Here is a 27,961-nt window from a genome sequence, read left to right as displayed (position 1 = left end):
TGTAATGGCGGCCACAGTTCACAGAAACGGCTCACCACAAGCCCCCTCCCCCTTTTTTTCCTTTTGGTGCTGGAGATTGAACTCCTGGGGTTTTTAACCACTGAGCCACTGAACCACATCCCCAGGCCTGCCTTTATTTATTTATTTATTTATTTATTTTTGAGACTGGGTGTCATTAAGTTACTTAGAACCTTGCTAAATTGCTGAGGCTGGCCTTGAACTTGCAATCCTCCTCCCTCAGCCTCAAAAGTCACGGGGATTAAAGGCCTGGGCCACCAGGCCCACTGAGCCTCCATTCTAAAGTAGTAAAGTGAGGGGTGAACATGATCTCTAAATATCCCTTGTATTTTTGCCTTTTGTGAATTAAGATAACTCTTGCAGTTCTTTTAGACTTGAGAACTAGAACTCATACTTGAGGCTTTTGTAATGTTCTCAGTGCTGCATTTTAGTTCGGGGAAGAGCAGAATGGTGCAGAGTCTCTGTGCCCACACAACCAGGACTTTGGAGCAACTCCCACAACATAAATATAGCAGCAACTGACAGGAAACTGGGACAGGCACCAGCCAACTCCAGGAAAATGGGTTGAGGTTCACAGAGCCCCATCAGCTGGTTCCACCAGCATGTCCTAGGCTTCCATGGCTTTTTCGAGGACAATTTCGTTGAGGTGGTGTTGGAGCTTTGCCGCCAGTGGTCTCTTCTGGAGCATTCCTGCTAGTCTCCCCATTACCAGCCTCACCATCCCACCAAAGTTTACAATCGCTCCCAGCAGCCTGGAACCCAGTAATTGGAAACCTCTTAAGGTCCTCAATAAAGGCATGGAAAACCCCCAGTCTGAGCGTGCCAGGATAAAGAGCAACCAGTGGTTCAGGAGAAAATTGAGGCCATTAGATGCCACTTGGTAACATGCTGCAGCACTTGCATAGCTTCAATACCTCCAGGCCCTCATGGGGCGGGGGGGGGGGTGCTGGTGATGCAAGAGGAAGCTGAGGACCCTTCCTGCATCCCCATCTTCTGGGTGGTCTACTTGGACAAGTATGGCCTCCGATATCAACTATGTGACAACAGTGTGAGAGTGCACTTGAATGACTCAACGCGTCTCATCCTGCACAAAGACGGAGACAGCCTACAGAATGTAGAGTGACAGCTTTGGGTCCTACCTCTCCATGGTTTCCCACCCCAGATCCTTAAATATTTCTGCAATTACATGAGCAAAGTCTTGCTGAAAGGCTCTGTGAACCAGGTTCCCCACCTGCAGCACGGTCATCCTGCACCTTAGCAGTGGCACCCTGCAAATCAGCTTCTTCCAGGACCATACCAGACTTATCCTATGTCCACTGATGGCATCCATGACCTACAATACTAGAAGTGGGACTTCTCCAAGAACTGCCTCAGCTTCCTGGAGGATTACTGCTGCTGTAAGGAGCTGGCCAGCCGGCTATCCTAAGCTGACACATGGCGGACAAGCTCCTGAGCTCCTTCTCTTCCTACAGTTGCCTCAAGGCCTCCCCCTAGGCTTCCCTCCACTCTGGACTGATGCCTCCTCACTCCCATCAGCTCCTGCGCCTGCTCTAGTCCTTGCAGGTGGGGCTGAGTGTGAGTTATTTTGTACATCTTCCAGTGTGGGTTTTGCAGCCACTTCCGCTGCCATTCAACCCACCAGATGAATTGTACAGAGTATTTCTATTGTGTGGTGAGCCGTTTCTGTGTACTGTGGCCGCCATTACAAGATGGTGCTGGTCTCCGCTGTAGTCTGTGACAAACAACTCCTTATCAAAATGAGTTGGCACGCTGTGACTTGGCACCCTATGAGAAAAGTCCACGTGGCAGCCTTGCATTGGGGCTTGAGGTGCTTTATTTAGGCTGGGAGAGGCATCCGGGATCATTAGAAGAAATATCAAGGGCCTGAATAAACTGCTGAAAGAAGATTCCTGAGTTGCGTCTTCCTTGCGGGCAAGGGGTCGCGACACTATTGAATTCAGGACTACTCCTTCCTTGACTATACACATTAAACATATGTGAATCTTTAAAAAACAGACAAACAAAACCCCCACACAACCCCATTCAAATAAGCAGTAGTAGATGAAGCAGGCAGGACAAAGAATATGCCAGCCTAAGTATTATTAGCTAGAAATACCAACACTCCAAGGCTTCTGCTTTAATCCTGTCTCACATAAATAGCCAAGGAATTATCTAACGGCAGATGCCTATATCTTAGGGGTTAGGGGTTTCAGCATAAGTTGCTCTGATGCTCTGATCCCTTTTAAAATTATTATTTGAAGTGATATCAAAGATATTTACAAATAGAAAGAAAAGGTAATGAACAAAGCAAAATGATTCTCAATTATTTCATTTTTTAAGGAGGAGAGAAAAAGAACTAATATACTATGTATATACACACACAACCCCACAAATTACTTTTATATATACTCCATCATATACTTAGGGCCTTCTTTCTTCCTCTCTTCTCTCTCTCATGCATATGTAGATGTATGTTATAATCATGTTGGGTTTGCTTATTATTTATTAATTTTATTCTTTTAAATTTGTTCATTTGGTATACAGAATAAATTTTGGTTTTATTATCACTAAATTAAAAGAATAATAAAAATAAATAAGCTAAGAGGAAGAAAACTTAAAATCTCAAAAAGAACATAGCAGCACAGTGCAGAATGATTTTGAAAGTTTTAATGAATGGTGCTTCTTTAAGAGGGACATTTTCCAGACATGCTTCTGCATGATTTGAGCCCACAGGGTAATGAATGATATGTAGGAACTGTCAAGAATAACCATTCTGTGAAGGGTTGGTAGTGGGAAATGCAGATGGCCTTTCTCAATTCCTGATTTGTTTCTTCCATGATAGATACACCCATGGGGAACCAGTCCCAGGACTTGCAACTATAAGCATGTGCAGAAAATTATTTCATACTGGTAATTGTTAAAAGAAAAAGAAATTCAGTCAGCAGGTTAGTATTCAGTGTTTTATCTCAATACTATCACTATTTCAGCCAGGAGGGCACCCTATTTTACTAACTAGAAGGAGAATAATAGGGTATACTTGTCCCAAAATATCCCTTACCAAAACCAGGATTTCTATTCTTAATAAGATTTTCATTAGAAAACTAACCTTGAAGATTACAAAGCAAAATTGAATATGAGGTTCCTAAGGTCAATTAACAATTTAACTCAAAAAAGTTTCCTTGGCACCAGAAAGAAAATAAATTTAGTGACTATACATCTTATTCAGCTTGACATTTATTAATTTTGTATTCTCAGCTCAACAGCAATGGCTGCATTACCCAACAAGTAAAAACCAACTTGTTTCAGATTAAAAGTACAGGCTACCAAATGAAACAGTGAAATCCAAGATCAGAGAAGTGGGAACAGGTTTGAGTAGTAACTGAATATGGGAGATAAAATACTAAACATTAATTTATTTCTCATAACAAAATGAGGATAAGAAAGTTTGACATAGGAAGGAAAGTTTAGATCTAAAGTAACTTCTAAGAGTATTTACTCTTTTCTATATATTTTTCAGACCTGTTATTCATTGGAAATGGGACTAGTGAAATCACAAACATGGCCACCAAACTCAAGTTTGTGAGAGTGGACTCACATTTTAGACAAGGAATCACCTTTTCTGGACAAGTATAGAGTAACTTACAAGTAGGAACAAGTAGAAAAAATTTCCTGTTAATAAAATCTGGGGTCCAGTGATGTAACCCATACTTGATTAGTTATTAATTAATCAATATGACCAAAATTATGAAACCAAGGACTATAACTTTCATAGATAAATCTCACTGATGAAATGTATACACTTATAATAAAGGGCTATGAAATTCAGTCACATTATTTCTCTTTGGGATATGTAATAAATGAAAATTCTTAATGCAATGTAGCATTTACTATATGAATCTCCTTGCTCACCTATTTCAGAAAATACTATTTCTGTCCTTATCCAGTTAGCATCAGAATTTTAAGTTTCTCACAAATGACTCCCAGCATATGGCTGCCAGTGCCTTCTTTATATCTGTTCTTCTACTTAGAAGTAAGTGAATAAATGGTTCAAATCCTAGGTGTAGGTATTATTATAGCATGCATTTCATGGTTATTGTTGTATTGTTTTAATATGTAATGTATATAATTTAAAAACAAAGCAATGAAAATACTGCTTTTATTCATAGTAAGTTTTGTTGTGCTTAGCAAAACAAAGGGGTTCTATGAGAAATTATGAACTCTTTGAGCTGTGTCCTTGTTGCAGTCTTGAGGAGATGGGAGAAAAGAATGTTCTGCCAAATTTAAAACCTATATAAATATAGATATGTGATTGCCAGGAAATTAACTAACTACAACCCAGATAATAAGAAATATGGAGTACTGTGACCATGAACAAAGTTACTCTGAGAATGTCTATCCATGCTTGATAAGATTAAGCTGCCAGAAAGATGTGTTTCATTTTAGTTGTATAAAAGAAGCAGAGAAGAAATAAAGGTGCTGCTTATTCTCTACTGGATGTGTGTGTGTGTGCATGTGTCTTTCTTTATGCATGTCTGCTGTGTCTTTCTTTATGCATCTCTGCTGTACCAGGAATTACAGATTGTCAGCGGGTTCTGACAGAGGAGTACAGTGGCACATGCCTGTAATCCCAGTGGCTCAGGAGGTAGAGGCAGGAGGATCACGATTTAAAAGCCAGACTCAGCAAAAGGGAGGCACTAAGAAACTCAGTGAGACCTTGTCTCTAAAAACAATACAAAATAGGGCTAGGGATGCAGCTCAGTGGTTTGTGGAGACAAATGCATGGAGCATTGCATACATGGCATACGTTAAGGGGTTAAGGGCATCTGGGTGGCAGGCCACTCCCCTAGGTGTGTGAGTGGCAGGTGGCTTACCCCATAGGCACAGCACTGGGCATAAGGCCATGTGTAGCAGTCCCTGTGCTTGCTCCACCTCCCACTCCTCAATTGGTCGCTGCAAGGACACTCAGCAAACATTGCATTGGTGGCTGCCTGTAATCTGCTTAGCTACTCTCTGGGTATATATACAAGGTAACTATGCAATAAAACCAGACCTGCTTCCTTCGTGGTCTCCAGGGGTCTTGATTAGAGACTCTGCAGCCAGACTCCTCCTCTACCCTGTTCCATAGACCACATCCCAGGGTAAGAGAGAGCCCGTGTAGCAGTTGAGTGTCCCTGAGTTCAATCCCCAGTACCAAAAAAAAATGATTATCAGCTTTATAATTATTTTATTTTCCTCAAAAAGAAATATTTTCATGTGGGTTTTCGTAGCTGATCATTTCAGGGGTAATAGTAAAGTTATTAGCTAATTTGGTGGAATAAATGTGTCAGATATCTTCTAACATATTTTAAATGGATTACTTCCATTTGTGGGAAGCTGAAGCACAGAAAAATGCTTTATTCAAGGAGGACAAGAGTGAGTACAGTGAAGCACTCTAGCCTCCAGCCAGGTGAAAAGGGGAAAGCAGCCCTTTTAAATTCACTCCTGTAATTTTGGCTCCAGATGTAGTAAGTGATGATTGTAATTATTAAAAACTTCCTGCCTGGAAAAATATTTTTTTAAAAAAAAATGAAAACTTCCCTGGTCTTAATGGAAATACTACAAAGTTTCAAAAGTAAACCAGTTATAAGCACGTGAGGATCCAAATGGAAGAAAAGCCTTGTGGTAAACTTAGTTACAACACTAAAGGCATTTTGTGAATGTTCTCTTTGTTTTCCATATCAATTACCAAATACTTTTTCTTCCTTAGGTGCTTCTGGTGGATGAAAAAGACGTTCCCATTCCCAATAAATTCATATTCATCTCTGCAAGTGAAATCAATTATCTTTACAAGGCAACTACCAATGAATAGGATCTTGTACTGTTTTCAATTAATACCATTAACATTGTAACCAATAATTTTTTTATTATGGTAAGTAAAAAATAAGTAAATCCTCTGAGGACAAAGAGAGACAAAATATTTAGAGCACACATTGCATTTGAGAGATATAAGAAGCCCAAACATTAAGGTTAGAAATTTGAGGATAATCAAGTTTCATAAAAATTAATTAAGGCATTAGGAAAGGATATTATAAAAACAACTGAAAATTTGATTAGCACTATTTGTACAATTTTATATGTTGTGGAAACATAAATCCTATTTCCTTTGGGTCCTGAATAATATCAGCTGCTTCAATCATTCATATAATTTATGTTATATATTTTCACAACTATTTCAGCATTTTAAATAATAATACAGGCACACACCCTAGTATATATTTCCTAATGATGGTGATCAAAATATTTCTGCAGCTCAAAGTTTTCTTGCTAGTTATCACAAACAAAAAGTTTTAAGAACTATAATTTGTTGATTCTTGCTTAAGAGTATTTAAATTATTTCTAATTCCCAATATTCACATGTTAATTAAATTTATATATAAAACATTTAACATATATATATATATATATGTGTGTGTGTGTATGTGTGTGTGTGTGTGTGTGTGTGTGTTAAATGTTTTCTATGTGATGAATACCTGCTCCTCCCTAGGACTGAAAAGATGAAAAGATAAATATGCAGAGTTCCTACACATGAAATAGTTGACATATCCATGAAGTTAACTGACCTGTAAATTATTAGTATAATGTATCTAAGTAGATAGTTTTGAACAAACAAACTTTATTATGGGATCAAATAGATTAGTCCATAAAGTATGCCAAATAAATTTAGAAAAAAAATATTAGTGCACCAGGAAAAGAATTAGGGAACATTGACTTTAGAGAATATGGAATTGTGTGCTAAACATCTGCAAAGGTTTAAATTCCAGGAACTAAATAGGCCTTAAAAGTTGGAAATCATAATAATGAAAAGAAGCATGAATGCTAATTTTCTGAGAATTATTTATAAGCAATTTTGAGATCAGTAAGATAATATATATCTATCTATCTAACTATCTATAATTTTAATTAAACAAATTTATATGGGATTTCAGTTATCTGACAATTCTCTTTTCTGCTCATTTGGATGATTTATTCTTTCCATTTGAACATCTCTGTTCCTCTGGCTCTGAAAAGTAGAAGGTAAAAATATATCAAAGCAATGGTGAGTCATCAGAATCAAGGTAAAGGAGAAAAATCTGTGAATGACTTCCTTTTAATATCTTCAACATAGGGATGCTGACAACTTGAGTATTTGGTGGTCAGCGGGGATGAGGGAGACTGATAGAGTAGAAGAAACATATTTTTAACTATTCATTTTGATAAGAAGCTAAGTAAAAAATTTCAAGATAATTTTGTGTTTTGGCTTTTCTGTTGTATCAGGTCTACTACCAGCAACCAAACATATGTTTTAACTATATATATAGATCAAAGAAGAACAACAGGGAGCTCAGCATATTGGAAGTCATGTTTTCTCCTTAAGTGGGAGTTACCTTGGCCTGAGCCTGTGGCTGGTACCTTGCCCTGTGGCCAAACACAGAATATCAAGTCACACTATATACTGGATGGACAAGCCATGGGAAAGTTCAAAAACCTCATTTTCTATTACCTGGTAAGAATAAGGCAGTGGAATGTATTTGGGTCTTATCAGTAGACAGAAAGTGGTCAATGAGTCCAAGAATGTCACAATAAATTATTACCCACAAGTAATTCTCATCCATGCTCCCTTGACTCTTTTTTAAAAACAGGTTAATTCCCTGCAGCAGACTCAACAAATAAAAGCAGGTCAAAGTCAAAGAGATCAAGTCTCTTTTCTGTTCATTTTTCACTTCAGATCATGGTTGAGGGAAGTATCATCAGATCAGGGACCCATGCTCTGTCTGTAGAGTCAGGAGACAGTGAGTACCCTCAAACCCATCTCCCCATTTCTTCCCTAACATATCTATTCTTACCCTTCAGTGACAGTTCACAAATGAAGAAATGATTTTTATTATTCCGTTATAACAAGAAGGAAGACAATAAGGAAAATAAAGAACTTCCTTATGATTCTTTGGCATCTATAAATATAAAAATGCCAAGTCAGCATTGAAACTTAAGAAACAGAAATATTGAACTGGCACCACTCTGCGCAGGTGCAGTGGGAGGCCCACCATCCCAGACTTGGCGGCTCTGCTGGGTGGTATATTCTCTGGGCAGCCACCAGTCATGCAACCCTCGCCGGGACTCCCTGATTAGGCTTTGCTTCATCAGGCAGTGCAGGTCGCGTTGCAAACTTCTAGCAGCACCTTGGTAGATGAGTTGGAGGCTTCATTCCATGCTTTCTTTGCTTCTCTCTTGAATTGGGATTATGCCAATGGCATTGATCAGGAAGAAATTGGAACTGGTGTTGATGGGTGTATCCAGAAGTTTCTGGATATTGCAAGACAGAATGCTTTTTTTCTACAAAAAAGATTGTAGCTCTCTGTCCAGAAACCACAGAAAGCTATCAAAGAGGATGTCTCAGAACTAAGAAATGAGTTGCAGTGGAAAGATGTACTGGTGCAGAAGTACTTGACGCAGCTGAGGCATTGGCAGCAGGTGCTAGAGGACATCAGTGTGCAGCACAAAAATCCAGCCAAGTCCCTCAGGGTTCCTTGGCCTACCTGGAGCAGGCATCTGCCAAAATCCCTGCACCACTGAAGCAGACCTGAGAGAGGTCTGGCCTACAATATAACCTTCTGCAAACAGTTTCTCCAAACCTCTCTGTGTAGACGTGGCATTTTAGAAAAACTATCTGTCAGAGAATGAGTTGTTGTTAATTTTATTTCCACTGAAAAATTTCCCCAATTTTTATGAACTGTTAAGTACTTGAGTACTTTATAAAATGCCAATAGCTTGCTAAACAAAGTGAGGTTTAATTTTGTTTGTTTTGTCCAAAGCAAAGTTTAGATTATTAGTTTGATGCACAGACTTTTTCTTGATATTTTGCTTCTTTTTAAAATTTTATATAGCTTTTATCCAGTTGTTAGTTTGTTATGATCTGAGGGGGGGGGATTAAAATACTCCTAGAATTATGGGAGGAGGAATTTGGTTTTAGGTCTTAGAGAAAAATATGTAAATTTGCTGTCTCAAGACTTTTAACTACCTCAAGAAGAGGAATCAACATTTATAATGCTTCATTTATAATGCTTCCATAGCAGTACAGAGTGCAGATATTTTGTAAATCTGTCAGAAAAAAAAAATGTTAAGATAGGCTAGGTTAGCATAGTAATATTACAGTAGACCCTAAAGTTGATACTGCCTTTGTTGTGTGTTGTGTGATGTTTGCTGTTTTAATGGAGCTGTATTAGGAGCTACTTCACCTCCACAGAGAACATGTGGATCCTCTGTGGGGAAGGTGTTTTGCCCTCTTGTTAGCAGAGGTTTTCTTTTCTCTGTTTCATGTATCTCTTAGATTATATCGCTTCAGCCAGGACAAACACTCCTCTGTCTTCTGAATATTCAGTATGTCTGTGGCTGTTCTTGGTTCATTTTGTCCATTCCAACACTGAAGATTTCTCCCAATGCACCTCAGTATCCATTCATGTTTCTGGTGTGGCCTGGATGCCACCTGGTCCACAAAGCCTCCACTCCATTCCAGGGCACAGGACTTTTATTCCTTCCACTTTCTTGTGAATTAGTGAGTTGTATCTGTTTCTGTGCCCCTTGCTGCATTATATACCCATGGGAAATAGCTTATCATTAAATTGTTTATCATTAAAAAATTCCTTAGTTTTTCTATTTTTAAAATTAATTTTATTCAACTAAATGTAGGTCATAAAGTCAAGTCAGCATTGAAACTTAAGTTACAGAAATATTGAACTGGCACGGCTCTGGGCAGGTACAGTGGGAGGCCCTTCCCATGAATTACAGTAGGAGGCATTACTTCCCTTGAATATACAGGAACATGTATGTTATATGATACTTTGTACTCACTTTGTATACACATATTACTCATTTTGTTTGTGAGCTGTGAGGATGATACTTGGTTTGTGGACCTATGACCTCTGATACCAGCCTGAAGCCAGCATATCTCCCCTTGGTTGGAATGTATAGGTCAAAACTTAAAAGATATTTTTTACTCATAGAGATTTTAGCCTGGTCGTCTCATGCTAGTTAGAAGCTCTGATTGGCAACTTTAGGTTTCTTGATTAAAGACCTAAATAAACACCCAGTGTGATGGCACACACCTATAATCCCAGTGGCTCAGGAGGTTGAGGCAGGAGGATCACATGTTCAAAGCCAGCCTTAGCAAAAGCCAGGTGCTAAGCAACTCAGTGAGATCCTTTCTCTAAATAAAATACAAAATAGGACTGGGGGATGTGGCTCAGTAGTTGAATGCCCCTAAGATCAATCCCTGATATGCCCCACTCACACCCCACCACAAATAAACTAAGTTTGAGGCAGTCTTTCAATGATAAAAGTGTTTTTAGTTAAAAAAAAATCAGAAACTTTTCTACTTGGTGCTTAATAAAAATGTTTTCAATGAATACATATACAACTTATTGTCATTTCTTTATATTAATTCAGAAGTTATCTGTCAAATAAATAACAATTTTTTAATATTGTCAAAAAACTCAGAAATGTTGCATCAGGCCTTTTGTTTATCCTAATTTTAATTTAAATAATTTGTTAATTTATTTTTCTTAATTTAAGTTTTAATATGCTTTTAAAAATGCTATCAGAGTATACTATCTAACACCTCTGGTAGACATACATTAATAGGACTTGTAAGAGCCTAAAACTGCAATGAAAAGTCAAAGATCTACATATTCTCTTAGGAAGTCTAGTGACAATATTTTTTTTTTAATTACATGATGGCATGGAAAGCATTACAATTCTTACTACACATATAGGGCACAATTTTTCATATCTCTTTATATAAAATATGTTGATGCCAATTTATGCCTTTTTACAATATATTTTAGTTGTAGATGGACCTTTATTTTGTTTATATGTGGTGCTGAGGATTGAACCCAGTGCCTCACACATTCTAGGCAAATGCTCTACCAATGAGCTACAGCCCCAGCCCCCAATTTATACCTTTATACATGTACTTTGTTGTTGTTGTTTTGCATTATAATTCTTAATACACATATACACCACAATTTTTGTATCTCTGTTTGAATATAAAGTATGTTGACACCCAATTCGAGTCTTCATACATGTACTTTGATTATTATGATGTCCATCACATTCCACCATCCTTGCTAATCCCCTACCCCCTCCTTTTCCCTCCTACTCATCTGCTCTATCTAGAATTTATCTATTTCTCCCATGCTCTCCCTCCCTACCCCACTATGAGTCAGCCTCCTTATATCAGAGAAAACATTTGACATTGTTTTTTTTTTTTTTTTTTTTTTTTTTTTAGGATAGGCTGTTTTGGTGTGAATACCATGCTGTTGTTGTTTGTTACCATTGCTCTGTAGTATAGTTTAAGGTCTGGTATAGTGATACCACCTGTTTCACTCTTGCTGTTTATGATTGCTTTAGCTATTCTGGGTCTCTTATTTTTCCAGATAATTTTCATGATTGTTTTTTCTATTTCTATGAGGAATGCTATTGGGATTTTGATTGGAATTACATTAAATATGTATAGTGCTTTTGGAAGTATGTTCATTTTGATAATATTAATTCTGCCTATTCAAGATCAAGGTAGATCCTTCCATCTTCTAAGGTCTTTGATTTCTTTCTTTAGGGTTCTGTAGTTTTTATTGTATAGATCTTTCACCTATTTTGTTAAGTTGATTCCCAAATATCTTTTTTTGAGGTTATTGTGAATGGGGGAGTTTTCCCCATTTCCTTCTCAGAGTATTTGTCACTGCTATACAGAAATGGTTTTGATTTATGGATGTTGATTTTATATCCTGATACTTTTCTGAATTCATTTACTAGTTCTGTAAGTTTTCTGGTGGAGTTTTTTTTTTTTGGGGGGGGGGAGAGGGTCTTCTAGATATAGAATCATATCGTCAGCAAATAGAGCTAATTTAATTTCTTCTTTTCCTGTATATATCCCTTTAATTTCTTTTATCTGTCTACTCTATCCAGTGTTTCAAGAACTATGTTGAATAGAAGTGGTGAAAGAGGGCATCCCTGTCTTGTTCCAGATTTTACAGGGAATGCCTTCGATTTTTCTCTGTTAGAAAGATGTTGGCCTAAGGCTTAGCATAGATAGCCTATACAATGTTGAGATATGTTCCTGTTATCCCTAGTTTTTCTAGTGTTTTGAACATAAAGAGGTGCTGTATTTTGTCAAATGCTTTTTCTGCATCTATCGAGATGATCATATGATTCTTATCTTTAAATCTATTGATGTGATGAATTACATTTATTCATATCTGTATGTTGAACCAACCTTGCATCGCTGAGATGAATCCCACTTGATCATGTTACACAGTCTTTTTGTCTTTGATTTGCCAGCATTTTATTGAGAATTTTTACATCTATGTTCATAGGAGATATTGGTCTGAAGTTTTCTTTCTTTCATGTGTCTTTCTATGGTTTTGGAATCAGGGTGATATTGGCTTCATAGAATGAGTTTGAAAGTACTCCCTGTTTTTCTATTTCCTGAAATAAATTGAAGAGTATTGATATTAACTCTTCTTTACAGGTTGTGTAGAACTCGGCTGTGTATCCATTGGGTCTGGAATTTTCTTGGTTTTTAGAATTCTGATGGCTTCTTCTATTTCCTCACTAGATATTGGTCTGTTTAAGTTGTGAATATCTTCCTGATTCAATCTGGGCAGATCATATATCTTAAGGAATTTATTGATGCCTTCAATGTCTTCTATTTTATTGGAGTATAAGGTTTCAAAATTCTAATTATCTTCTGTATTTCTGTAGTGTCTATTGTGATATTACTTCTTTCATCATGTATGCTGATAATTTGAGTTCTCTTTCCTTCTCTTTGTTAGTGTGGCTAAGGGTCTGTCAATTTTATTTATTTTTTCAAAGAACCAACTTTTTGTTTTGTCATTTTTTTCAATTTTTTCCTTTTGTTTTGATTTAATTGATTTCATCTCTAATTTTAATTATTTCTTGACTTCTACCTCTTTTGCAGCTGGTTTGTTCTTCTTTTTCTAGGGTTTTGAGATGTAATGTGAGGTCATTTATTTGTTGATTTTTTTTTCTTCTTTTAAGGAATAAACTCCATGCAACGAATTTTCCTCATAGTACTACTTTCATAGTGTCCCAGAGATTTCTATATATTGTTTTTGTGTTCTCATTTACCTCTAAGAATTTTTTAATCTCATTGATGTCTTCTGTAACCCATTGTTCATTCAGTAGCATATTGTTCAGTCTCCATGTGATGCAGAAATTTTTATTCTTTATTTTGTCATTGATTTCCAATTTTTTTTCCATTATGATCTGATAAAATGCATGGTAGTATCCCTACTTTTTTGTATTTGCTGAGTTGCTTTGTGGCATATTATATGGTCTATTTTAGAGAAGGATCCATTGCTGCTGAGAAGAAAGTGTATCTGCTTGATGCTGGTTGAAATATTCTATATATTTCCATTAAGTCTAAGTTATTAATTGTGTTATTGATCACTATAGTTTCTTTATTCAACCTTTGTTTGTAAGATCTCTCCAGTGGTGAGAGAGGTTTGTTAAAGTCCCTCAAGATTATTGTGTTGTGGTCAATTTGACTCTTGAACTTGAGAAGAGTTTGTTTGATGAACATAGCTGAACCATTGTTTGGGGCATATATATTTATGATTGTTATGTCTTGTTGGTGTGTGGTTCCCTTGAGCAGTATGTAATGTCCATCTTCATCTCTTTTGATTAACTTTGCTTGAAGTCTGCTTTATTTGATATGAGTATGGAAACCCCTGCTTGCTTCTGCAGTCCATGGGAGTGGTATGATTTTTCCCAACCTTTCACCTTCAGTCTGTGTATATCTGTTCCTATCAAATGAGTCTCCTGAAGGCAGCATATTTTAGGGCCTTTTTAAAAATTCAATCTGCTAGCCTATGTCTTTTGATTGGTGAGTTTAAGCCATTAATATTCAGGGTTACTATTGAGACATGGTTTGTATTTCCAGCCATATTTGTTTATTTTTGTTATTTAACTTGACTTAGTTTTCCTCTTTGATTAGTTTTTTCTTTAGGGTACTTCCTCCCTCTGCTGATTTTCACTGTTGTTTTTTGTTTCTTCTTCATGGAATAATTTTCCAAGCATGTTTTGTAGTGTCGGTTTTCTAGCTATAAATTCTTTTAACTTTTGTTTATCATGGGAGGTTTTTAATTTCATCTTCAAATCTAAAGCTTAATTTAGCTGGATACAAGATTCTTGGTTGGCACCCATTATCTTTTAGAGCTTGATATATGTTGATCCAGGATCTTCTAACTTTCAGGATCTGTGTTGAAAAATCTGATGTTATCCAAGTTAGTTTTCCCCTATTTGTAATCTGATTTCTTTCTTTTGCAGCTTTTAGACATTATTATTACTGTGTGTATTTACATGACTGCATGACCAATGTGATTCTGCATCCTGTACACTCAGACAAATGAAAAATTATATTTCATCTGATTCAAATGTATGATATGTCAAGGTCATTCTACTGTCATGTGTAACTAAAACAAATAAAAAATTTAAAAAAACTTCTCTCCTTATTATGTATATTGGTCATTTTTATTATAGTGTGACTGTGACTTGATGTGGATCTATTGTGATTTTGTACATTTGGCATCCTGTAGGCTTCTTGAATTTGAATTTCCAATTCATTTTTTTATGTCTGGAAAATTTTCTGATATTATTTCATTGAGCAGATTGCTCATTCCTTTGGTTTGTACCTCTATGTCTTCCTCTATCCCAATAACTCTTAAATTTGGTCTTTTTATGCTAATTCATATTTCTTGGATGTTCTGCTTGTGGTTTCTTATTATTTTTTCTGTGCTGTCTACATTCTTTTGAAGATGATATACTTTATCTTCATTGTCTTATCTCGTACCTTCTAAGTGGTCTACTTTGTTGGTGATGCTCTCCTTTGAGTTTTTAATTTGGTTTATTATTTCTTTCATTTCAAGGACTTCTGATATATATATATATATATATATATATATATATATATATTTTTTTTTTTTTCATTCTATCTCCCTGCTGAGGTGATCTTTTGCTTCTTGGATTTGTTTATGTAGCTCACTGTCAAAATGATCTTTTACTGCATGCATTTGCTCTTTTTTATCTTCCTTGAGTTCACAGAACATTTTAACCATGTACATCCTGAACTCCTTCTCTGTAATTCCTTCTTCTGTGGCTGCCAATGATTCTAATGATGTGTGGTGTCTTGATTTGTTTAGGACCCTTTCTTCCCTTATCTTTTCATGTTGCTTGTGTGTGTTCCTGCTCTGTGGGTCTGGAGTGTTATTGCTTTTATCCTATAGGTTTTTAGTGCTCTTGTAAGGTTCCAAGATGTTGCCTTTGTAGGGCAAGACAATGTTAACAGATCCCAATTTCAACAATATACCACTTATGAACAATTTGTTGTTACTAAGATGTTTACAGTTTAGTCTCAATGTACAGAAATGTTGAATTCAATTATTATATAAAATATAATCAGTAATTTTGTAAAAAGGTTTACAGTTTCTGAAGGTGGACATTGAATGGGGGGTGAGGCATAGGATGATATGCTGAGGAGATAGGATGAGATGATATGGAGTTAATATATCTTAGGAAGTATGAAAGAGAAATCTAATGAAGAGAGTTAGTAGCAAGAGAATAGACAGGAAAAAAAATTTAGGGTAGACAAATACATGGGAAGACAGTAGAGTACATAAAACAAATACACATATGTATTTAGAAAAATACAGGATATTAAAATAGTAAAATTTGGAGGGGAAAAAATGAAAGAAGAAAAAAAGAAAAGAAAAAAGGGCATATACAATACCTCTATATTATATGATTAAGGTGACTCAGTCCTCAAAATCTTATTTCATGTAAAGTTCTTGGTTTCACATATATTGGGGATGTAAGGGCCAGAGGATAGAGGAGTAGAAGAGAAAGAGAAAAAATACTCCAAGAAAGAAACCAGGGTTCTTGCTAGTTTTAGAGATCTGTATCTTTCCTACTTCTCTTTTCATCATGTAGGTGGCATTGTCTGTTGTCAGTTGGTTTCTCTGCCCTCAGGATGTTGTAGGTAACCAGGGTGGGAAGATTTGTCCTGGTGTAGGGCACCTGGAAGCAGGGAGTGCCACCTGCCAGTCCCTGCAGGGAGACTGCACCTCAAGGGTCTCTTTTTGTAACCACTGATATGACTGGGGTGCCCAGTACTATTTCCCTATCTTGCCTGGAGATTTCCCAGGTCCTGGTGTCTCTGTTAGGATCCAAACATTAGCCCTGTCTCCCTCACCCTTAGCAGTTTCCAGTTGGGAAACTTCTCACACTGGGGCTTTCTATGGGTGGCTCCCTGGTCACACTGCACACCTGTGTTGGGGAGCTACTATGTTGGGTTTCCACCGCTGGGGAGAGGGGGAGGTTGCAAACCTGGTACCTGGCTGCTGGAGATCTGATCTGGGAGCTGCCCCCACTTAATATGGTGAGAATGTTGAGCCAAGGTGGAGGCAGTCTGCTTCCAGCACCGGCTGAGGTATCTGGAAAGGTGGGGGGAGTGGGTGATGACATTGTTCTGTGGGTAGGTAGTAGCTGAGTGACCTGCATGGGAGGTGAGCAAAGTCTAAGAATTCTGCAGAGGTGCTGATAGGTGATTCTACTAAGGTGCTAGAATCCCTCCATGGGCTAGAACTTCAGGGTTTGGGTTTTGGGGAGCCAGGAGTCAGGAGTCCTCCTTGAAAGCTGAGGCCCAGCCCTTTGTGGGATCACAGCTTCTGGTGATTTCTGTGGAGATCATCTCTGTAGGGGTCTTTTTTAAAAAATATATATTTTTTTAGTTGTCAATAGACATTTATTTATTTATATGTGGTGGTGAGGATCGAACCCAGTGCCTCATGCATTCCAGACAAGCGTGCTTCCTGCTGAGCCACAGCCTCAGCCCTGTGTAGGGGTCTTCTAACACTCTCAGAGATGCAGTATTCTGACTAGGTGAGATCTGGATCATGGAGCAACACAGACTGCTGCCTCCCTCTGGCCTGCCATCTTCTTGATATCCTTTTGGGGAGAGCAGATTGGCCACAAGGTCAGGAAGGTATGTGACTGTTACTACTGCCATATCTACTCCTATTCAAACACTGTTGAGAAGTGAAAGGAGATTCAGAAGGGGTTGAATACTGGGATCCAGAATCTCTACACTGCTTCACAAAACTGATGATTATTTAAGGCAAGTGCTGTGTAAAGCTGCTGAGCCAGTGAACAGACACGTCATCCAGGTGAAGAAAATGAAAGCCATTTGCCACATGCTGAACATGTGCAGCTTGGACTGACCAATAAGTGCCTCATCCCCAAGGTCTGGTGTCCTGAGGGTGATCTGCATGACCTGCGCAGGGCGCTAGAGGAGGGATTGGGAGAGAGCGGGGCTACCGTCCCCTCATTTATGAACACAATCACCACAAAATAAACACCCCCAACCCTAATCCAGACCAACAGGTTCATTGAGGGATTTCAGAGCATCTTGGATGCTTATGGCATCGGGAGCTACAGGGAAGTGAATCCAGCTCTTTTCTATCATCACATCCCAGTTTTGTTCGGAGAACTTGGCCACAGTTTTGTGATGTTCTTATTTGCCCTCTTATTGATAATAAATGAAAATCATCCTGGACTGAACCAGTTGCAGGGCATCTTGAGGATGTTTCTTCTCATGGGGCTGTTCTCAGTGTACACAGGCCTCATCTACAATGACTGCTTCTCCAAGTCCTACTCAACATCTTTGGCTCTCAGTGGAACGTGTCTGCCATGTACAGCTCCAGTCACACTCAGGAGGAGCCTGAGGAGATGGTTCTGTGGAATGACAGTGTTCTGAGGCACAACAGGGTGCTGCAGTTGGACTGAGCTGTTCCTGGAGTGTTCCGACACCCTTATCCTTTGGGTATTGACCCAATTTGGAACATAGCAACCAATCACCTCACTTTCCTAAATTCTTTCAAAATGAAAATGTCTGTGATACCTCATCTTTATGACTGTCTATAAGTGGCTCATGTTTCTGGCAGAAACTTACAAGAATGCTCCCAGCATTCTAATTGAGTTCATCAACTTGTTCATATTCCCAGCAAGTAGAACAAGTGGCCTCTACCCTGGGCAGGAGCACGTCCCGAAAGTGCTGCTGGTTGTCACAGTACTGTCTATTCCCATTCTCTTCTTGGGAAAACCACTTTTCTTGTTGTGGCTACACAATGTGCAGAGTTGCTTTGGCATAAGCCGGAGTGGTTACACACATATGGAAAGATAGCGAGGAAAATGTTTCTCTGCTGGGAAACCAGGATACAGAAGAGGGAAATAACCAAATGGAAGATGGATGCAGAGAAATGCCTTGGGAAGAGTTTCATTTTGGAGAAGTACTATTGACTCAAGTAATTCACTCCATTGAGTACTGTCTTGGCTTCATGACCAACACTGCATCCTACCTGCGGCTCTGGGTACTCAGCTTGGCTCATGCACTGCTCTCTGATGTCCTGTGGGCCATGCTGAAGCAATTGGGCCTACAAGTGTACACCACCTAAGGTGTCTTGCACTGCTCCCAGTGATTGCTCTCTTTGCAGTTTTGATGATTTTCATCCTCTTGATCGTGGAAGGGCTTTCTGCATTTCTTCATGCCATATGCCTCCACTGGGTAGAATTTCAGAACAAATTCTACATTGGTGCAGGCACCAAATTTGTTCCTTTCTCATTCAGTCTACTTTCATGGAAGTTGAGTGACAGTGACAACGTGGCATGATCATATTGCTGTAACCAATGAGCTCTCAGAATTATGAAGAATATCATGTTATAGAATTTCACGTATGTCAAATTTATGAGAGGAAAAGTTCTGTTTTCATTGATTACCTTATGATGTAACCAAATAATTCTGTAACATATACCTCTTCTTCATATGTTAAATATTTTGTTACACTTATCAATTTCAGATACATATTTTTTTCTGTTTTTATTACAAGCAAGTGTTAGGTCATGCCAGATGTTATATTAAAGGTAATTGTTTCTAAATACAGGATGGGGGCGGGGGAAGAAGCCAATTTTGGAAGGCTAATTGAAAATGGTTCTAGATACTTGATTCCTTTTAAACTTTATTTTTAAAGATACAGAGTTTATTATGTCAAAAAAGAAATTAAATATATATAGTTTCTTTCCACCTTCAGATGGTAAAAAAATAAAACCACAGGGAATACCTTTGAAACAGGTGGTCTCAATAATTCAACTAGAATGAAACTATAGAAGAATCACTGTTATCTGAAGATTACCCAAATTCCTACCCCATCATCACAGCCAAGGAGAGTGGGATAGAGCTTACCTAAGAGCAAATCACTCCTTAGAATTGATAACTTTAAACCCATACTCCTTATAGTATCAGGAGAAGATTAAGTGAAAACAAGCCACTGACTTTCTATCCCTGTCATGAGAATGAATAGAATCTTGAGGAAATGCATCAGCCATGGTGGACATTTCTGTACTATAGATCAGAATATACAGAGATTCTGCATTCACAGGCTCCACAATTGCAAATAGCCACCAAATTCTTAAACTACACATAAGCCCCTGCAGAAGACAGTTGTTACTTAGCAATTCACAGTACCCAGCCACCATACTACAGATCAATAGTTAAATGTGTGTGTATATATATATATATGTATATATATATATATATATATATATATATATATATATATATATATATTCTATTCCATTGGTATTTATGCCTCTTTATAATCAAAACAGGCATAAATACCAATGGAATAGAATAGAATACACAAAGACAAACTCACATAGATATAGTCATCTAATAATATTCAACAAAGGTGCCAAAAAGTAACACTGAAGATAGGCTTTTTAACAAATGTTGCTAAGAAAACTGGACATTCATATGTAAAAGAATGAAGTTAGATCCCTGTGTCTCACCCTGCACAAAAGAGGTGAATCAAAAATCTAGGAAATAGACCAGGAACCCTGCAAATATTAAAAGAAAACATAGGCTCAATACTAAAACATATTGGTTCAGCTACCAACTTCCTTAACAAGACCCCTCCCAAAAATCTCAAAAAAATAAAATCAAGAATCAATATTTGGTATTCCATCAAATTGTAAAGCTTCTGCACAGCAGAGAAAACAGTTAAGAACATGAAGAGAAATCCCACAGAATGGGAAAAAATTTGTGTCACCTTTTCCTCAACAGAGGATTCATATTCAGAATATATAAAGGACTCAAAAAACAAATAACCCAATCAATAAATGGGCAAAAGGACTAAACAGACATTTCTCAAAAGAAGAAATACAAATGGCCAAAAATATACACACAAAAAAATGTTCAACATTTTTACCAATCAAGGAAAAGTAAATCACAACTACATTCAGATTTCATATCACTCTGGGTAAAATGGCAAATGCAAAGAATATGAGTAATTTAAATGCTGGTAAGAATGTGGAGGACACTCATATGTTGTTAGTGGACTACAAATTAGTGTAAGCATTTTGGAAAGCACAATGAAGATTCCTCAAAACCTAGGAAGCAACCACAATACAACCCAATTTTCCCAGTTTCCTTGATATATATCAAAATGAATTAAAATCAGCATACTCTAATGATACATGCATACCAATGTTTATAGCAACATCATTCATAATAACCAAGATGTGTAAGCAGATCAGATACCTATCAGTAGATGAATGGATAAAGAAAATGTGGTATATACACACAATAGAGTTTTACTCAACTATAGAGGAAAATGAAATTATAGCATTTGCTGGTAGATGGACGGAATAGGGGAACATCACGCTAAATGAAATAAGTCACATTCTGAAAGTCAAAGGTTGAATGTTTTCTCTCACATGCGGAAGCTAGAGCAAAATAAGTGAAAAAATGGGGACGAGGGATTCCATGATTTTTTTAAAAAAGGGATCTCAGTGGAGTAGAAAAATGCAACTGAGGGGCAGAAAGTATAGAAGAGGAAAGGAAGGAATTGCAGAATAAATTTGGTCAAATTATACTATGTACATAAATGGATATACTTCATCTTTATGTATATCTTTAAATAAATAAATTAAATCAATAAGTAGAGAGATGATCAGTAAACTAGAGGAATGGGAAGATGAGGAGAGAAAGGAGGGTTGAAATGGGGCAAATTATACTCCATGCACTTATAAATATGTCAAAATGAACCCCACAAAAAAAAAGCTAAAAAGACCAGCATGGTACTGGCATAAAAATAGATACACAGATCAATGGAACCAAATAGAAAGTCCAGATACAAACCTGCACATATGAGGTCAACTAGATTTGACAAAGGCACCAAAAATAAACTGCAAAAATAATCCATTTAATAAAAGGGCTTGGGGAAAACTGCTTTCTACACGTAAAAGGAAGTGAAATTGGATTCTTATCTTACACCATATACAAAAATAAACTCAAAATGGATTAACAACTTGAAACTATAAAACTCCTAGTAGACAATATAGAAGAAAATCCCATGACATTGGTCTTTGTAATGAGATTATTGCATATGATATCAAAAGCACATGCAATGGAAGCAAAATTAAGAAGTGGAAGGGCATTAAGCTAAAAAGTTTCTTCAGAGAAACAATCAACAGAGTGAAAGGAAAATCCGTGGGAAGGGAAAAGATAATTGCAAACCATATATCCAAAAAGTTGTTCATATCCAAAATGTAGTAGTAATTTGCACAACTTATTAGCAAAATACAAAATATTGTAATGAAAAATACATTGAAAAGAGATGTGTTCCCAAGAAAGGCAGAAAAATGGCTATGAAAATGTGCTCAGCATCACTAGTCACCAGGGAAACACAAATAAAAACCACAACGAGATGTCACCTCATACATTCGAGGATGGCTATCATCAAAATTCAAAAGATAATAGGTATTGGTGAGGATGTGGAGAAAAGTTTATCCTTACACATTGTGGGTGGAAATGCAAATAGGTATAACCAGTATGGAAAAGAGTACAGAGGGTTCATAACAATTAAAATAGAAATACATTTAGCAACCCCACTTCTGTGTATATATCCAAAGGAAGCAAAATCACTCCCATTTTCACTGAAGCATTAATCACAACAACCAAGATATGGAAACAATCTAAGTATCAGCTAACAAAGGAATAAATAAAGAAAACATGGTACGTTTATATACAAAGGAGTATTATTCACCCTTAACAAAAGAGAATGCTGCTATTTGTGATAATATGGATGAAATAAAAAATAAATAGTAGAAGTGTGTTTATCAAAGATTATATAGTGGTAGAAATTGTGTAGCTACAGAAATGGGGAGGTGTTGATCAAAGGAACGAAATTTTCAATTCCAAGATGAATAAATAGAGATGCCCTACTGTATAGCAAGCTGACTGTACTTGATAATTATATATTATATACTTGTAATTTGCTGACATAATGAATTTTAAGTGTGCTCAGCACACATGCAAACATTCAGATACATAATTATGTGAAATAATGGATGTGTTAATTACCTTAGTTGTGGTAATAATTTCAAATGCATCCATATATTAAAATATCATGTTGTACACCTTTGAATTTGTACAATTTTAATTTGTCAAATATACATTAATAAAACCAGGAAAAAATTGTAGACTAATTTTTCTCAGTAACATATATGAAAATTAAATCCATTTGGGATGGGGTTATAGCTCAGTGGTAGAGCACTCACCTAGCACTTGTGAGGCACTGGGTTCAATCCTCAGCACCACATAAAGATAAATAACGGTATTGTGTGCATCTACAACTTAAAAATATATTTTTTTAAATCCAATATGAAAAAAGTTAATGACATGATTAAATGACAATTCTAGGAATCACCCATAGATTAATGTTTTTAAATAACTCAATCAGTGTAATTTATTGCATTAATAAAAGTTACATTAAAAGAATATTTCTTTTTCAAGGATACTATGTGTGCCAGTTATTGCCACTTCATTACAACTTTTACCAGATAATCTAGCTAATTTAATAACAAAAAAGAAATATAACCATAAAACTAAAAACAAATAAATGTTCATGTTTTCAAATAATATGATTATATACATATAAAAGCTGCAAAAACCTACAAATTATAAGCTACAAGATAAAAATAAATATAAAAATATTGAATAATGAGTCCATAAATAGAATTATATACATTATACATCGAAACACCTAATTTAGAGGTGATAATACAGAGCACTTGAAAAAGTATATCTTTTTCAATAAATCGTTCTGGATTACTTCAATTTTTGCAGTAGAAAAAAATTTGTGATTCCTAACTCACATCATATATAGAAATAAATTTTAAATATATTATCATCTAAATGTAAAGTATAAAGCAATAAAATAGAGGAAAACTAAAAAAATCATTTTCACTACTTTGATGCAAGCAAAGACTTTTCAATTACATAAAAATCATAAACCATAAATAAAAAATAATAAATTGAACTATATTGATGTAAATAACTTTGTTAATCAAAACATAAAATGAAAGAAGTCAGCTCACAGAGGAGAAAATATCTGAATATAATTATCTGAAGGAATATATTCAAAATTTTACTTATAAAAAAGAGAAAGTGAGAGAAAATGTTAAAATGGGCAAAAGATAGTCAATACTTCAAAAAAGTAGATATCAAAAAGATTAATATTAAAAAGGTGCTCATTGTTTGCTAAATTAATAAATAACTGGCAAAATAAGATATCATTCCCTATAGTAAAATACTATATTAAAATATGTGGACAAATGAGAAAACTTTTTATGTGTTGATGTGTGATGGCATATACGATATAATATAAAATAGGTTATTATATTTTTTAAATACTTTATTTTTTTAGGTGTAAATGGACACAACACAATGCTTTTTTATTTTTATGTGTTGCTGAGGATCAAACCCGGGTCCCTCCTGTGCTAGGCGAGTGCTCTACTGCTGAACCACAATCCCAGCCCCAGTTATTACCCATCCATGCTTGTTTTTATGTAAGTATGCATTGTCACTAGGAAGGCCTATAGGAAAATTATTACAATTAGTTTCTCTCTGTGAAATTAAACTTATTGTCCATTTATTTACAAGACAATTCAAATGTAAATGTTATATGCTTAGAAATATGAATGTGGACAGTTTGTGACTCACAACTAAGTTTTTTAAATTGAAAAGAACCAAAAATGGGATGTTTAATTTGGAATGTACACAATAAAGGAAAAATACACACAATTCAGTAAACTGTCATATTCTTATTGGTCTTTGAATTCTTATGGTGAAAGGACAGAAATCTCTGAAAATAATCCAAAATAATTTTAGAATTACTATGAGACCTTCTTATCATGTCAAATGATCTTGAGAACACTTTCATTTTAAAGAATATATTTGTCCTTTCCAGAACTTATATTACAAAAACAAACAAAAAAATTGCAAAATGAAAAATTGGAATTCATTTTCTAAATTTTCTTCAAATAGACCATATTTTTCTTGTGAAAATTCTTTGAGTTAAATATTCTATTTGATTCCAAAACAACAAAAAGAATAAGAAAAATGATGGATTACCACACAGGGCATGAATATTATTTTAAATATGCTTAGAGTTGGATTTTTAAAAAGTTTCACAAACATGGTTTTATAATGGAAATATTAAATTTTCAAGGTGGGAGTAATGAATCTTCTTAAATGTATTTTGCTTTTTAAAAGCGTCATGTAGAGCCAGAAACAGTGGTACATATCTGTAATCTCAGTGACTCAGGAGTTTGGGGCAGGAGGTTCACAAGTTTCTGGCCAGTGTTAGCATCTTAGAAAAACCTACTCTCAATTTAAAAAAGAAAAATGTTTGGGGATATAGCTAAGTCAGTATAGCACCCCTGGCTACAATCCCCAACACAACAACAACAACAAAATAATATGTATCTGCAAAAACATCATGAATCAAGAAATATAAAAGACAATCCATGGCCCATTGCCCTAGGAAAACACAAGAATGAATTGCTACTACCTGCCAAGGTTGAGGAGTTGCACTTACACCTTTGTCAAGTGATCCTTCTTCCACCTTGAGTGAGAGTTCTTCATGAAGTGCCTTGGCAATGGCATTCACAGCAGAATAGACCTTGTTTGTAACTCTGATGTGAGGCTTTCCTATCCCAAACATGCACAGCTTGAGTTTCCAGGCTACCATTTTGTTCACACTGGTTCAATAATCTGATCCCATGTTGATCCAGGTATGGACATTCAAATAACAATGACCACATATTCTGATTAAAGACATCACAGGGATATTGTGCCAGCTGAACACTTTTGAGAAAATCTTTAAAACCAAGGATCTCTTCCATGTGTACATAAACTGATAATCCTCCCTCAAAATATGTATAAGTTAGCATTTGTCAAAAGGATATAGACTTATATCCCAGTCAGATGTTGTAACCCAGATATTACCAAATGGAAGACTGCAAAATAATTTATATATTTGGTGACACATATTCTCAGAAGGGGCTGGGATTGTGGTTCAGCAGTAGAGCACTCGCCTAGCACAGGAGGGACCCGGGTTTGATCCTCAGCAACACATAAAAATAAAAAAGCATTGTGTTGTGTCCATTTACACCTAAAAAAATAAAGTATTTAAAAAAATATAATAACCTATTTTATATTATATCATATATGCCATCACACATCAACACATAAAACATAAACACATAAAAAGTTTTATGATATTTGAATATGTGAATCTTTACATGAAAAGTTCACTGTTAATAGTATCCTTTGCAGGAAACTCTGGGATTCTTTCTGTAAATGCAACACAGAGTCCATTGATAGCCATTTCTTGTGTCATGTCCCTGAAAAACATTTCTCCCCTAATGTTATCTGGAACCACAAGGGCAACCCAGGTTCAACCAAAATGCAGCATTATGTGAATAATTCCTTAATACTGGGCTTTGTCTGAGTCTGTGGCCAAATGGACAGTAGATGATCTAAACTGCTAAAACAAAATTATGATGCTATTTAAAAATGATGCTATATTTAAAAATGACTAATTTATCCCATCTTATATATACTTTGTGGAAGAAATTTAAAAATTAAGAAAATAATTTGACTAAGAAGTATCAATTTTCTATATAATACCTATAACTTAATTTCCACTATATATGTATACATATATAGTCATATAATTATGTATCTCTCTATATAATACATATATATGTGTATATACATGTATATATACATAATTATGTGTATATTAATCTATACACTATATATACATGTGTATATATAGTGGAAATTAAGTTATATATATTTATATATATAGAAATTAGTATATATATGGAAATAGTATATATATGATATATATGTGTATATATAGTGGAATATATATCTATATATCTATATATCTATATATATATATAGTGGAAATTAAGTTATAGATGGTATGTGTGTGTATTTATATTTGTGACTAAAAGTGCATTCAAACACACATACACACATATTTATGTGTATACATATATATGTGTGTATGCATACTTTTCTTTTAAAAATATATACAAAGAGTCACAGAAGTTTTCATTTCCTGCTCTGATTTAGGGTAACATAAATTTGTAAAGATTATTTGCAAATCAATAATTTTCCATACTAATGGCAACCGAGCCTTCATAGGTAGTGGCCACAGGTTTCAAACGGGGCTTGGGAGAGACAGTAAGGACCCACCCATTGCATTGGTCACCCGGCAAAGGGAAACGAACTGTCGCCATTTGCAAGAGATACCACCATGGCAGAGAACTGACGTCACCAGACTGCGGCGGAGGAGATAACTTCATTGAATCCTGCGGCTACAGTGACTTCTTCCCTTCCCTTCTAATACCTTTCCTCCCAAGCATCAAATAAATTTATAGGAGTAAACAGTAACTCAGCAGTCAAACAGAACAAGAAGTAACATGAGCAGCTTCAAAAAGCAAGGAAGAAAAGGAGTACAAACAATGCAGGACAGCCTAAATATTCAGGAGGACCTAGAGTCATCGGAAAAATGTTCATATAAAGAACTCAAGGAACACCTTAGACAGATGGAATGGAACCTTAAAGAGGATACGAGACAGCAAATTCAAGCAGCAAAAGAACACATTGAGAATGAGTTACATAAACAGATAAAAGAAGAAGTTAAGCATCTTTATCAGGAGATAGAGATTATAAAAAATAATCAAACAATAATTCTAGAAATGAAGGAAACGATAAACCAAATTAAAAACTCAATTGAGAGTATCACTAACAGAGTGGAGCAAGTAGAAGCCAGAACGTCAGATACTGAAGACAAAATATATCATCTTGAAAAGAGTCTAGCCAACTCAGAAAGGCTGGTAAAAAATCACGAGAAAAACATCCAAGAGTTATGGGATAACATAAAAAAAACCAAATTTACGAGTCATCGGGATAGAAGAAGGTACAGAGATTCAAACGAAGGGAATGAGTAACCTGCTGAATGAAATAATTACAGAAAACTTTCCAGAAATAAAAAAGGAAACAGATATACAAATTGAAGATGCATTCAGGACACCGAGCACACAAAATCACAGTAGACCAACGCCAAGACACATTGTTATGAAGATATCCAATATACAGAACAAAGAGAAAATATTAAAAGCTACAAGAGAAAAGAGACAGATTACATTCAGGGGTAAACCAATAAGATTAACAACAGATTTTTCTTCACAGACACTGAAAGCAAGAAGGTCATGGAACAATGTTTTTCAAACACTGAAAGACAATGGATGCCAACCAAGAATTCTGTATCCAGCAAAATTAACCTTCAGGTATGACAACGAAATAAAAATATTTCATGATAAACAAAAGTTAAAATAATTTGCAGCAAGAAAACCAGCATTGCAAAGCATTTTGAGCAAAACACTACAAGAGGAAGAAATGAAAAACAATAACCAAAACCATCAGAGGGAAGTGCCTCGG

The 27,961-nt window shown here is 35.9% G+C and overlaps 3 pseudogenes; 2 read left to right on the top strand and 1 right to left on the bottom strand.

The window, feature by feature from the left end:
* LOC113201641 (vomeronasal type-2 receptor 26-like) overlaps window positions 1-25,493 on the bottom strand; it is an 82,780-nt pseudogene extending 57,287 nt beyond the window's left edge.
* On the top strand, window positions 971-8,618 carry LOC113201634 (mediator of RNA polymerase II transcription subunit 28 pseudogene; annotated as a pseudogene).
* On the top strand, window positions 16,490-18,772 carry LOC144254830 (V-type proton ATPase 116 kDa subunit a 2 pseudogene; annotated as a pseudogene).
* Window positions 25,494-27,961: the final 2,468 nt, after the last annotated feature.

Source organism: Urocitellus parryii, chromosome 5 (assembly GCF_045843805.1).
Source record: "Urocitellus parryii isolate mUroPar1 chromosome 5, mUroPar1.hap1, whole genome shotgun sequence".
In the NCBI taxonomy this organism is placed as follows: Eukaryota; Metazoa; Chordata; class Mammalia; order Rodentia; family Sciuridae; genus Urocitellus; species Urocitellus parryii.
Note: the sequence above shows the minus strand (reverse complement) of the source record. Positions and strands in the feature narration are given on the sequence as shown.